The 12,959-nt window shown below is 58.8% G+C and overlaps 1 protein-coding gene across 4 annotated transcripts in view; it reads left to right on the top strand.

Annotated features, from left to right (window-relative positions):
* The first annotated feature begins 538 nt into the window (after positions 1-538).
* The window catches only part of MYO1C (myosin IC), a 35,752-nt gene continuing 23,331 nt past the window's right edge, over positions 539-12,959 (top strand). For 2 of the 4 annotated variants that reach the window (XM_063294590.1, XM_063294583.1), the window contains exon 1: positions 539-646. The gene's annotated coding sequence lies outside the window, so the exon portion shown is untranslated. The remainder of the gene's footprint in view (positions 647-12,959) is intronic. The other 2 variants (XM_063294574.1, XM_063294568.1) reach the window with 1 other exon arrangement.

The following is a 12,959-nucleotide window of genomic DNA, read 5'->3' as shown; positions in this document are numbered from 1 at the left end:
GGGTGGGATTCTTTGCTGGCAGCAGAGCCTGGAAAGGCATGCAATCACCGCGTGCGAATCCCGAGTTCGGGGCGCCGCCGGGCCTCCTGGGCCCCGGGATTCATCGAGGTCAGGGCTGCTGGACGATTTGGCGGGACGTGACCGGCGGCGGCGGCGGCTGCTGCTGCTGCTGCAGTGCAGCATCGGTCGAGGCGGGCGAGGGCTTTTTCCCTCTGAGAAACGGGAAAGGAAGAGGAGCAACGGCCCGGGGCTCGCCGAAGCGGGAAGCAGGAAGCGGCTCCAGTCAAGCCAAGGCCGGGAGCGCAAACCGGCGACCGGCGGCTCCGGAAGGCGCGGCGCAGGCGCGTGGGCCAGACAGGCGGAGAACGCCACCGCGGCGGCGGGAGACGGCCCTCCGCCCTCGAGGGTCTCCCTCTCGGCGCCCACCCTCTTGCGGAGCAGCCGTGGCCCGGGAAGAGTCGACCCAGCCGCCGCGCCTGCGCGCTCCGCCCGTCGCCCCGCCCGGCTGGGACGGCCTCCGAGCCGTCGCCGCCTGCCCGCCCACCCGCGCGCCCACCTACCCGCCAGGCGACTCTGGCCGGCGAGAGAGAAGGGCGCGGCGGGCAGAGCGCAGCTCGACGTCGCAGATCTCGCCTTCCTGGACCAGGTAGGCCGCGCCCGGCGGGAAGAATCGGCGGGGCCGGAGCAGGCAGAGCGCCCGGCTCCCCGAGCCCCGCCCCTCCACGTGCGGCGGCGGCGGCGGCGGCGCAGCGAAGGGCCCGGGTCCGGCTGCGGGTCTGCCGCGGCGGCGGCCCTCGGAGGCTCTGCGCAGCGGCCGGGCGGCTGCCGGGCTCTCCGCGGCCTTCCCCGCGCGCCGTCCGGCCAGGCCGCTCCTGCCCGACCCGGCGGCCCGCGAGCGGCGGGAGGACTCGGCCGACGCCCTGCCCGAGCACCCAGGCACCCTGCCCGATCCCTCCCTCGGCCGCTCCCGCCAGGGCCCGCCTTGTCTGGCTTGGAGGCTCCGAGGCCTCGGGCGTCCTCCGCCATCGTGGAAGCCTGGAGCGCCGGATCCTTCGGAAAGGGCCCGCTGCTCCCGGGCGGAACCGGGAGCAGCTCCTCCGGGCCAGCGGGCCGTTTAGGGCTGCTTCTCCCGCCGGGTCTGAACCGCCGGGCCTGCCGCGCTCTGTCGGATTCCCTGCGGCGGAGAAGGGCTGGCCCCGGCCGGGTGGCGGAGCAAGCCCAAGCATGCATCGGGGAGCGGGGCCGGGGCCGACCAGCCCGAGAGGGAGGCCGCGGCCCCGGGCGCCTCTCTGGTCGCCGTAGCGCGGGAGGAGGAGCGTTGGGCCGGCAGCCCGCCCGGTCCAGTCCGGGAGAGCGAGCCAGGCTCAGCCCCGCCCGCTGCCTTTCTTTCCCCGTCCGAGCAAGGCGGCGGCGGCGGCGGCCTTGGCCTTTCTTGCCCCGCACTGCCTGCCTGCCTGCCTCGGGCGGTGGGGCGTTCGCGGGCGACTGCAGAGGGGCCTGGCGTGGTTCTGCCGCGGGCGCCAAGGAGGCCCTGGCAGAGCCCCGCCTGCAGCTTTTTCGTGCAATGGCGTCCCTGGAGGGTCCCCCGTTTGGGACTGGGCAGCTTGACCACCTGTCCTTTCCAGGCTTGGCGCTTCTCTGCTTTGGGGCAGGGAAGCAGTCTGGAAGAGAACAGAAGCCGGGCCTGTGGGACGGACCTCTGGCCATTTCATCCAGCAGCCGGGCCTCCCAGTGGCCAGCCAGCTGCACCAGGAGTCCACCGGGGGTCTCCCGGGGATAGTCTCCAGAGGCAGCCCCTCTGCTGCCAAGGCCAATAGGCTTTGGTGGGCCTGCTGGTGGATGTGGAGCCCGGCCTGGTGGAAGCACCTAGTGCTTTGGCTGGTCTTGAGGAGCACAGCTGGGTGGTTCCTGTTAATCCTTGGATAGGAAACCACAGGGAAACCCCTGGGCTGTAGGCTTGTCTGAGAAGTTGGAAAAAGGCCCCCAGTGAAGCCAGCGGCACACCGCTACTGAAACACTGCTGAGAAGGTGGCTTAGTTGGGTTATCAGGGGTCAAGTCTTGTTTGTTTATTGGGGCTTTGATTAGGACTGTGGTCACACAAGGAGTTCAGAATAGGCTGCTGGCAGGACACCATACAGGGGGGTCTCCAAGCCGGAATGTTAGCAAGAGGTTGGCCCTTTGCTTTGGCTAACTAGACACAGCGACATCTGGTGGATTCAGGGTGATCGCCAGCTGACTGAGGGGGGGCCCATTCCCCAAACTTCTAGTAGTAAAGATTCTGGCAACAACATGGGGACCCCAATGCACTTTTGGGTGGCAGTGTGAAAGCAGCCTTTGCCATCTTCTGGAGGGCTTTTCTAACTTCCCTATCTCACCTAAGCCTGGGGGTTCCCCAGTGGTCTCCCATCCAAGTGCTAATCAGGCCTTCTTTTGGAGATTGCTACGGTCAGCCTGGGGTTGCCCCCAGCCTTGGGCTTGCTGGTGGTTTCTTGTCTTCCTTCTGAGTGCCAGGGCTGGCTCTGTGGCAGAATTACTTCCCCTGTTTTCTGAGCAGTCCTGGAGTAGTTCAGGTTGAGGGAAGGGAGCCAGGGAGGGTCCGGTGGGGAGGAAGTCCGCTTGATTTCTGGGCGTGTTCCCAGGATGGGCAAAGTGGCATCTGACTGGTTGCCCGCCCTGAGTCTGACTGGTTGCCCGCCCTGAGGGCCTGGGTGTGGAAACTTGGGGCTGGCACCCGGCCCAGGCCAGCAACAGCGCTCCGTACAGCTGTCTGGATACCTCTGTTTCTGTGCGTTTGACTGTCTGGCCGAAAGGACAAATAGCGGCTCTGGTGGCACTTCGGCCCTTGGCGGTGGGTTGTTTGGGGAGAAAGGCAACTGCCGCACCTCTGTGGGGGAGCCTTGGACTTGTGGGTGAAGAATGTGGGGTGAGTGAAAGGCTGCCCCCCTCCAGCAGGGCTTCCCTGGAATTTGACCCTGCCAAGAGCTCCCGGGTGGGGCCGGGGGAGGAGCAGTGCTGCTGGGCGTGGCTCTTGCATGGGTGTGTGCACAGACGGTTTGGCATTCCAGAGGGCCGGCCTGGAGGCGTCAGACCCTCTGACTGCAGTGAGGACGGCCGCGAGAGGGAGGTGGAAGGGGAGCCGCTCTCCTCCTCTGACGCCACTCCTGCCTGCTTGGCCTGAGCCGTGGAAGGCCCCCTCCTCTTTCCCAGCCGGTCCTGTGGATCCCTGGCTGCAGAGTCTGGTCTCCTGCTCTGAACTCGAATAAACAGGGCTCTAGTGCCCAGGCTGAGTGTGGCAGCAATAGCGGTGGCAGCCTCCTCTCCCTCGGCTGGGATCCCCCAATGCTTCCTCCTTTATGTGTGGAAAAACCCCTTGTGAGGGTTGTGCCCTGAAGGGAGGTTGTGGGTGTCTCTAGAGCCCCTGTTCTCCTGGGACCAGAGGCTGGAGCCCGCCCTGAGAAATGGGGGTTACCCTAAAGACTTGCCTTGGGGGCAGGGGGACCCATTGCTCTGTTCCCATAGTTTCTGTGGCTAAGTATCCACCCAGGGGAAATTCCAGCTGCCTGCCAATTTGCCCCTGTTGCCCCTTCCTGTCTGTAGGATTAATATCAGCTGGCACCCTGGCCTCTCCCCCTGCCCTCCAGGCCGCACCAGCGAGGGAGGCGGTGGCTGCATTCCATGCGTTCCAGGGACTTGGCTCCGGGGAATTGCTATGGCAGCAAGGAGTCTTTTGTATCTCCCCACCCCCAACTTACCTCTGCCCTGAGGTGCCCCAGCTGCTGCCTTCTGTGCCCAGTGACCAGCCCAGGCCTTCCCTGTGCCAGGCCAGGGTGCCCTCCAGCAGGGCTCGGCCGCTGCCCTGCTCTTGCCCCGCTGTGCTGGGAGGGGCGCCTTGTGTAGCAGCTGAAGAAGGAAGCCGGAGCTGCCCCCCCCCCCATGGCTGGGACTTACAGGGGTGTGGGTGTGGGGTGCGGGTGTGGGGTGTGGGTGGGGAGGGGGTGGTGGGGAGGGGGAGCCACGAGTGGCTGGTCAGGAGTTTGGTGGGTTGTTGGTCTACCTCAGCCGGGGGAGCCTCGGGGGCCCTCAGACAAAGAGAAGCCCTGACACTCAGTGGCTACAAAGCCCCCATGGCTGCTTAGGTGAGCAGAGACCACCCTGGCTGGCTGTTTCATCCTGGTGCAATCCCTCTTTGAGGCAGGGCAGGTGATGGTTTGGCAGACCCTTTGTGCATTGGGCGGGGCCCTCATGTGTGACAAGGCTGTGGCAGTGGGGAGGTGCATCCAGCCTGTTCTGCTGCTGATGTGCTCCGGCAGCAGGTGGCAGCATGGGCCGATCTGTCTGGGCTCAGAAGCTGAACTACCTAAGCGGGGCCTGCTCGGGATTGGATGGGGGACCACTGGGGAATCCCACTGTGAGCTAGATGGTCCGAGACAGGGGCATGTCTGTGTGGTGCCAAGAAAGCTGCTTGGGGCTGCCAGTGAGTTGCTGGGAGTCAAGCCTGATTTGAAGGAGAGTTGGTATCATGGCTGGCACACCTTTTAGTTGAACCGCCCACACTTGGTGGGAAAAAGGACTTCCATTCAGAAACACGGATTTCAACAGTGTGATGTCAGGAAGCTCTGCGGGTCCCACAGGGGACGATTGGTACCTGTGACCATCCTGCCCTGAGCTGCCCAGCCCTGCCTGGGCTTCCAAGTCAGAAGCATACAGTGGCACCCATGCAGATGCCCACTGAGTTTGTGGTCTGCATGGGTGAGGTAGTATGTTAAGTCATAGGTAGAGGGACGTTAGAGAATATTTAGTTCAACCCCCTGCTAACTGTGGAGTCCACTGAATTCTAGGATCTCTGCAACAGATTCTCTGTCTATCAGGCAGTGTCCATGGTCTGTTGGGAGACTTCCTGGGAAGGAGAATGCCCCGCTGCACGTGGCAGCCTGTTCCACTGGACGACGGTTCACGCAGCCGGGAAGTTCTTCCTGACGTCTGTCCCGAACGCGCTCGCTTTAGGTTTAGCCCGCTGCTCCTGGTCCTGCCCTCTGGGGCAACAGAGGAGGTGTCCGTGTCCTCTCCCGTGTGGCAGCCCTTTGGATGTCTGCTGCCCGTCGTCCCTTCCTCGGGCTCAGCTTAACCCGGTCCTTCAGCCGTCCCTTGCGAGGCCTGGTTTCCGGATCCTCACCTCCGTCTCTCCGCCTGCCGCTGCCCTTTTGGAACTGGGCGCCCAGAGCCAGACACTGGACTCCAAAAGGGGTCCGACCAGGGCAGGATAGAAGGGGACGGTTACCCCACAATCGACTCTTTACTCCCAGCAGCACACCCCGTGATATCGTTGGCCTTTTTAGCAGCCGTGCCGCTCTGCTGGCTCGCAAGGGCAGCCAGGTCCCTTTCGTGTGTGCTGCTGTCAGTTGGGTGCGAATCTTAGGGGTTCCCAGTGCCCCCCCTCCCCGCGGCTTGGGGCTGTGGGTCCAAAGAGGGACCCGGCTCCCTGCAGAGAGCCAGCCGTGGCGTCCCCTGAACGACTCGGGGATGAGGGATCTGCCAGGCCCCGACCCTTTGGTCCGGAGGCTGGGGTGGCAGGCTAGAGGCCCGCCACACGCTGCCTCTTCTGCCGTGCCCTCCTGCACGCTTGGCTGTCGCGCCTCTGGAGGGGGCTGGAGAGGCTGTGCCCAAGCCGGAGCTGCATTCCGGGGGCCGCCGCCCAACAGGCCTTGGGAGGCTCAGAGGTGGGGTCCTGTTCTGGAGCCTGTTGGTGGCCACAGAAGAGCCTGGGATATAGTGGCCAAGAGGAAACAGCTGGAGAAGTTGGTGGCTTAGCCAAGAGAGTTGCTGTGGTCTAGAGGCTTCTCCAGGTGCCTTGCCTGAGCCTTGCGTTCAGGGAGCCAGGCCTGTTGGGGGGGGGGGGCACGCCTTCTCCTCCAACAGGTAGTTGTTTTAACCTGGTGCTTTGCCCAAGATGAGATCCTGCTGGGCAGGTGAGTCAAGAAGGCTTGGCCTGCAGGAGCTGTAAACAGAGGCAGAAGCACCAGCTGTCCTTGGGGGCTGCCCTTGCAGAGCTCTTCTGAACAGAGCCAGTTACGGCTGCTGGCTTAAACCAACCATGGCTTTGAAAGAAGCCCCAGGAACATTTTCTGGGGTGCAACCAGTTGACCCGCCTCTGGTTAGAACTGATTGGCATTTCCATGGCTGGTTCGTGGTGTTTGTGTGTGTGTGTGTTTTGTAGAGGTGGATTTTGCACACTCAGGTTTATCTGCCTCTGGCTGCAGCTAGGGCCCTGGGAACTCTCTATTGTTTCCTGGGTCTGCTGGTTGACTGCATCCCTGCAGTTTGCAAAGTAGGATCTTTGGTGCAAAGGCTGGAAGAGGCCCTGGAGATCGTCCAGTACCAGCCCACCCAGTACTACGGCACCTCTGACAGCTCCTCTTTAAAGGTCTCCAGCGAAGGAGGGTCTGCCGCCTCCTTAGGCAGCTGAGCCATTTCATGATCTCCAACCAAATCTGTTTCCTTGTAATTTAAACCCATGTTTAAGACAAATGTTGCTTGTCCTGCTCTTTGAAACAGGTCTGAACAATTCTACTTGTCTTCTACATGACAGCCTGTCAGATACTCTAAGAGAGCTGTAATGTTTCCCTGCAGTCTTTTCTATTCCAAGTTCGACATACCCAGTGCCTCTATCTGTTGTTCAGAAATTCTTCCTCTCTGGAGTTGTGCTTGCTTTTTTTGCAGCTGCATCACACTTTTGGCTCACATTCAGTTTGTGACCCACCAAGACAGTGAGATTCATTGCACTGCTGTCTGCTACCCAATCCTCCCCTCCTCACATTCTGTACTCTTGGCTTTGATTTTTCCTACACAAATATAAGACTTTTTATTTGCCCTTACTGAAATTTGTCTTGTTGGTTTCAGCCAACTGTTCCAGCTTCTCCCGAATCTTGATACTTTCCTCTAAGGAGTTTCCTATCATGTGTCTTCTGCAAATCTGATAAATCATATTTCTAACTCCTCTTCTAAGTCATTGAGGGAAATCTACACTTGTTCAATAAGCTCAATATCCATTTAATAGTAGCATAATCCAGCCCATGTCTTGCCATCTTTTGTAGTAGGATCTCATGGGAGACCTTCTTGACAGCTTTGCTGATGTACAGGTCACTCTTAGTGCCACTTTCTGAAAAAGGAAATCAGTTTGTTTTGGCTGATTTATTTTTATAAATGCACCATGTAGTTTGGTGTAAATGCTTACAAACCAACTGTTTAATAGACTGGGTTTTGCCCAGTGTCAGCATCAAGGAGACCGATCTGAATTTCCCATGCCATCTTTTCCCTGTCTTTGAAGATAAGGACAGGAGCAAGAGAAGATCGTCCTTCTTCAACCTATCGGGTGCTGTGCTGGGCCTGTCTGGAAGATCACAGAATGACAACACCCGCAAGCCACAACTCGTCCAAGTCGCTTATAAATAGGTGGCTTTCTCTCCAGAGGCATCACCCTTCTTTTCCTTTGGGGAGGGCAGGTCTCCTGGGATCTTCCTTCCAGAAGCTCTCTGCCCCCCCAACCCACATGCAGGGAGCAGCTGTTGCCTCTCGTTGGCTCTGCTCCCTTTTGGCCGGCAGGCCTGTTCCTTCGCTGTTGAGCACGTTTCCCTCGCTGAGGCTCTGAATTCCCAGGGGCCAGCAATGGGTACCCTGGTGACCTCGGTTGACCTCAGGAAGGCTAAGCAGGGGTGGATCTAGGATGGGGAACCACCAGAAAATCCCAGGACTAAACTGGGAAGTTGAGCAGATCTCTGTCAGCCACAGCAAACTGCTTCCCTGTTGTTGCCAAGAAAACTCCATGGACCGGTGGTTGAGCTCAACTTCCCCTTTTGTTGCCGCCGGGGGTGCCCGCTGCCCTTTGGGCGGACCCCCCCCACCCACACCTTTGTCACCTGTTCCCTCTGTGCCATGGGGTCTTTTGGCAGAAAGCGCGTGGCCGCAGCCCGAGTCCTGCTTGGCCTCTCCGGCTCTGGAGATCTTGCCGGAGTGGTGGTGGAGGCGAGCGGCCGTCTCTTCCGCTTGGGCTGGGAAGAGGCTGCTGGTGCTGCACAAACAAGCCATCGGTGCCTGGAGGCAGTTTGCTTGCTCGGCTCCCGCTGCTGATTGCCCGTTTCCAAGGGGGGCCGCATGGGACCTTCTGATTAATTAGCTCCAGCAGCACAAGGGCCTCGGAAGAAACCCAGCCTGGTGCGGAGCAGCTTCCAAGTAGCAGTGCTGGTCTGGTTTCACAAGCAGAAACGGGCTGTGGGCATCCTTTTGGGCATCTGGAAAATCTCCCCCCTTCCCCAGACTTGTAATGCGGGGAGCAGTTACGATTCTGGGTTGTACTGTCTGCTTGATGGGGATTCCACCCCCCACCCCCCATGTCAGAGGAGAAGGGAGAGGCGAGCTGGGGCCTTTTTGTCATGGCCCCCCACAGGGCTGGGCTTCTTTGAGAGGAGGCTGGTGGCCCGAGGTGGATTCTGGCCACCGTCTCCTAGGCAGCAGGTGTGGGGAGGGCTTCCTAGTCCTGCCTGGGCGGGCATGGAGAGAAGCGGGGGCACCTGCATGCTGGGTGCCCCATTTCTGAGCGGTGGTCCTCTTTGTCCTCTGTGGGAGTGAGGAGGCCTGGCCAGTGCTGCTGCTGCTGCACCTGTGCTTACAGGAGGGCTGCTGGGCGGGGAGGCCTCCTGCTGCAAGTAGGTTGGGCCGGGCCGAGTGGTTGCTCCCCTCCCTGCCGGCCAGCCAAAGGAGTTCTGTGCTGATCTGCCCTTATACAGTCATTTCCTATTCTTGGAAGCCTTTCCCTGGGGCTGTGCTGGGTGAGTCCTTGGAGGAAATCCGGTTTCCCCCAATGAAAAATGCAGCGCTGGGTCTCTCTGGGGATTGCTTGTGCCCCTCCCTGGAAAAGAAGGGAGGCTGCTGAGCCCCCCTGCCCCCTACCCTTGGAGAGAGCTCTTCCTAACAGCAGGAATGCATTTGACGTGCCCCTTCACCGTAATCTCAAAGACTTTGGTGCATTAAGGGACTCAAGGGGGTGAGGTCCAACCAACTCCCTCAGCTAGCATGTTTGCGTTTCCCCCCTGCTTGTCTTGGAGATCGTAAGGTGATCACTAGAAAGCCAGGCAGTTGCGGATAATGCCGGTGGTTGGCTGTTTCTCCCTTAGCTCTCGAGTGGACTGGTGGTGGATGCATTTCCACAGGGAAAGATTGCAGCCACCCCAGAGTCTGGGCACTTAACTTTTCCTGCAAATACATTTTTTTTCCTTAAAAGGAAAGTGTCAGCAGGCTGCTGGGGTGGGGTCGGGAGGGAGGGAGGCGGGTTCTCTTGGAGCCAGCTGAGGCGCGGTCGGTCTCCGTTGCTGGCTGTGCCACATCTGGTGTGCCACGGGCAGCTCAGATGACATTGCTGAATGCGGCCTCTGTGCTTGGCCGGGGAGCTTCAGATGACCGGCTGTCTTACAGAATCACAGGATGTATGAGTGAGACGGGCCAGTAGATCATCTAGTCCAACCCCTGCTCAGTGCAGGAAGGAATCCACAGAATCAGGAGCTGGCCATCTAGGCCCCGCTTGGAAAGCTCTAGAGAGGGGAACTGGAGGGACTCTTCCTCTGATGCGTAGCTTGCATCATCCAGAAATTCCTTCTGAAATTCAGCCTGACTAGTTTAGTTTAGTTTAGTTTAGTTTAGTTTAGTTTAGTTTAGTTTAGTTTAGTTTAGTTTAGTTTAGTTTAGTTTAGTTTAAATAATTATTTTATTTTAATAATTTATGTGGCCGCCCATCTCACAACAGGATGGAGACCAACAGTTACAAATGAGAACCCCTGATGCCCGCGGGAAACCACATATCCCAGTCATAAAACCAGGTCACCAACAGAGCTTGGCTAACCTCCTGGCCCCAATGCTGAAAAAGGCCACTGTGCTTGGTCCTTCTGCTACTCCCTGGCACACCCTCTTGCACATGAAACCCCTTGGTCTTCTCTTTTGCAAGCTAGACCCGGCCGTCCCCTCCAGCTGCTCCTCCTGGGGCTTGATTGCCAGATCCCCATGCTCCTGGGAGCTTTCCTTTGAATTCACGCCAGCTTCTTCAGTTCCCTTTTAAAACGTGGTGCCCTGAACTGTATTCGGCACTTCCAGTATCATCTGACCAGAGCCAAGTATAGTGAAACTGCTACTGTCCATGATTTGGATGCTGTGCCAAGATTGTCTTTGCCTTGTTAGCTGCTGCCTCATGTGGTTTGCTCATGCAGTGGGTGGCCCCTGAGTTGTCCTAGGCCCTTCTCCCAAGGCAGGTTTCCCCAGGGCATTGTCCCCAGGTGAGGACCTTATCCTTATGCCTGATGAGCGCCGACCTGTTTGATTTGGCCCAACATTGAAGTCTGCAGAGGTAATTTTATCTTCTAGGGGGTTAGCTGTGACTATGAAGACAGCCCTTTCATTCTGGCCTCTGGATCATTTGTAAAGCGGTGTGATGATTGCCTTACTCTAAATAAAACTCTCAGACTCAAAATGGCAATTCAGGTTCTGGATTTATTTAGAAAAGAGTGCAAACAGGTAAAAAGCTGAGAATGAGAAAAGCGCGCCTAAACTCAAACTAAATAGCGTCTTTGCAACCAGCAACCCACCCCCTCCCTCACATACAGTTCGCCCCACATTCCCAGGTACTCCTAACGAGCTCTGCTGATCAATGGGTAAAAAGACCTTGACATTTCAGAGATAGCCTAAACACATTCCTCCTGGCACAGTCCAGCATGCCTCCTGTACAAGGCTCTCAGCAGCACCCTCCCAGCCCGGACACGTATCAGCACCTTGGCAAGCGAACCGTTACGATGTAGACAAACACCGGAACGGTGAACATGACAAGCGGTTGAGTAGCCCTGGGCTGAGGGTTCTGCCTGGGGGTTTCGGTCTCCGCTTCCCAGCAGGCCAGAACCATCAACAGGCATTCTTTGAGCGGGCGGGGGGGGAGTGGGGTTCAAGCAGTAGCAAACCCATTGGACTTGCCCTTCACTTGCCTGCCTTGGTCCAGCTGCACACAGCGTATTGTGTGAGTGGCGTTTGAAGGGCTGTTTTACAGAAGGTGGGGCGGAATTGTTCAGATTATTGGAAAAGAGAACAGTGGGTTTAAATTACACAGAAGTTGGTGAGAGCTCAGAGGGACTAATCTGTGCTAGAGGTCTTTGAGCGGAGGCTGGGTGGGGTGCTCTGGTGGCGGATTCCGGCTGAACTGGAGGGTCTCTTAAGGCCACTTCCATTCCGGTCGCCTGCACCTCCGTCTTGTCTGTCTCGCTGGTGCGGGGAGGGGTGTTGGGGAACGTAGGCTTTCTGGCCCGCGTTTGGGGGCCCTGCATTGCAGCGAAGGCCACTGCCTGAGCGAACCTCCTTGGGTGAGCTCTCGGGTGGCCTGGCCCAGGCCTGCCTTCCCCTCCCTGAGCAAAGCTGCTGCCATCCTCCTGCCTTTTCTCTGGAGTTTTTGAGTTTGGGGCCGGGCCTGGCCCTCCCCCTTGTCGTTGGGCTGGGGATCCATCTGGCTGCCCGCTGCTGGTTCGCCTCACCCACTGCAGGAGACCCTTACTCTTTGGATGGCCCAGGATGCGCTGTAAGGGAAGGGGGAATGGCGGCCCCTTGCTCTTCCATTTGGAAGGGGGTCTGGAGAGAGTTGGCCATGAAGTTCAGACCAGTGGTGAGCTTTGGAGGAAGAGTGGTCCCGACTCCCGGCTGGCCGTCTCGCAGAATGCCCACAGGGAGGAGACTGGCAGCCACGATGGGCGCAGGGGGGAGCGGCATCCTGTCCACAGTTGCAGAGCCAGGCGAAGAACATCCTCCCCTCCACCGGTGGCCTCAGGACAGGCAGTGCAAAAGGCCCAGGCTGGATGGGGAGGATGGGGCCACCCTCCATCCTGGGTGCGGATGGGGGGTAAATGCACAAGGGAGATAGCTATCTGCCTCCCGCAGTCCGCAGTCCTGCTGGCTGGGAATCTTGTGGTTGGAGACCCAGCGGTGGGTGCGGGTGCTGGAGGCTGGTGTGTGCCTGAGCTTCTCCTCCTTTCCTAAAGGGCAGTGGTGAGGCTGAGAACTGCTGATGGTGGGGAGTGCACAGTCCACCGCTGTGGTTCCTGAGCAGAATGGGGGTTAGTGATTCTGTGTGGGTCCTGGGTGCTGGCCAGGACTGGCTCTCGGGCACTTAGGCTGGCTTTCCGCTGGGTGCTGCCCTGGGAGAATGGAGTGTGTGTGGGGGGGCAGTTGCTGCTGCTGTGGAGCCCCCAGAGCAAGTATGGCTTATTGTGATTTTCTCAGGCAGGTGGGGGCTTCCAAAGGCCCCCCTGCCTTTTAAAAACATCCAGGGGCTTTTCTTCTTGTATCCCATAAACCCACGCCTGACCAGGGGAGTTCCCGGAGGCCCAGTGGTGCTGCTTGGTGTCCTGCTGATATTTCCAGTGGCCTGGTAGGCCAGGGGCAGGTCCTGTGTCTGAGCAAGCCCGGTTGGGGGTGGGGGGCCGAAAGGCCTCTGACCCTCCCCCATGGTGGAAGTTGGAGGAGGAACAGTGTTCGGGGTGCTCGGCAATTGTCTTTGTGGAACATTTTGAAGCTGAGGTAGCTTGAAATAACAGTGGAGACCAAAACCAAACTTTTATCCTCTGGCTTCCCTTCCTATGGATTTTGTTTTTGAGAGTGTCACTTGGACGCTTTGACTTTGCAATCAAGCAGTGTTGGATTCTCTGTGTGTTGGGAGCCCTGGGGTGTGGCAGTTCTGCCCTGGGGCTTCTTGGGTGAGGGACAGCTCTGGGCCCCAGCTGCTGGACTACTGCCTGTCTTCTGTGGCAGCTGGGCGGAAGGAGGTCCAATGGGCTCTTGATCCAAAGGGCTGTCGGCACAGGAAATTAGAGTGCAGGATGGACACCGAGAGGGAAGATAATGTGAATGCTGTAACTGCTACCAGTTTTCCCTGAAATCAGGT

The sequence above is a fragment of the Candoia aspera genome, chromosome 1, assembly GCF_035149785.1.
Source record: "Candoia aspera isolate rCanAsp1 chromosome 1, rCanAsp1.hap2, whole genome shotgun sequence".
Lineage (NCBI taxonomy): Eukaryota > Metazoa > Chordata > Lepidosauria > Squamata > Boidae > Candoia > Candoia aspera.
The sequence above is the reverse complement of the archived record's forward strand: the minus strand, read 5'-3'. Positions and strand labels throughout refer to the sequence as shown.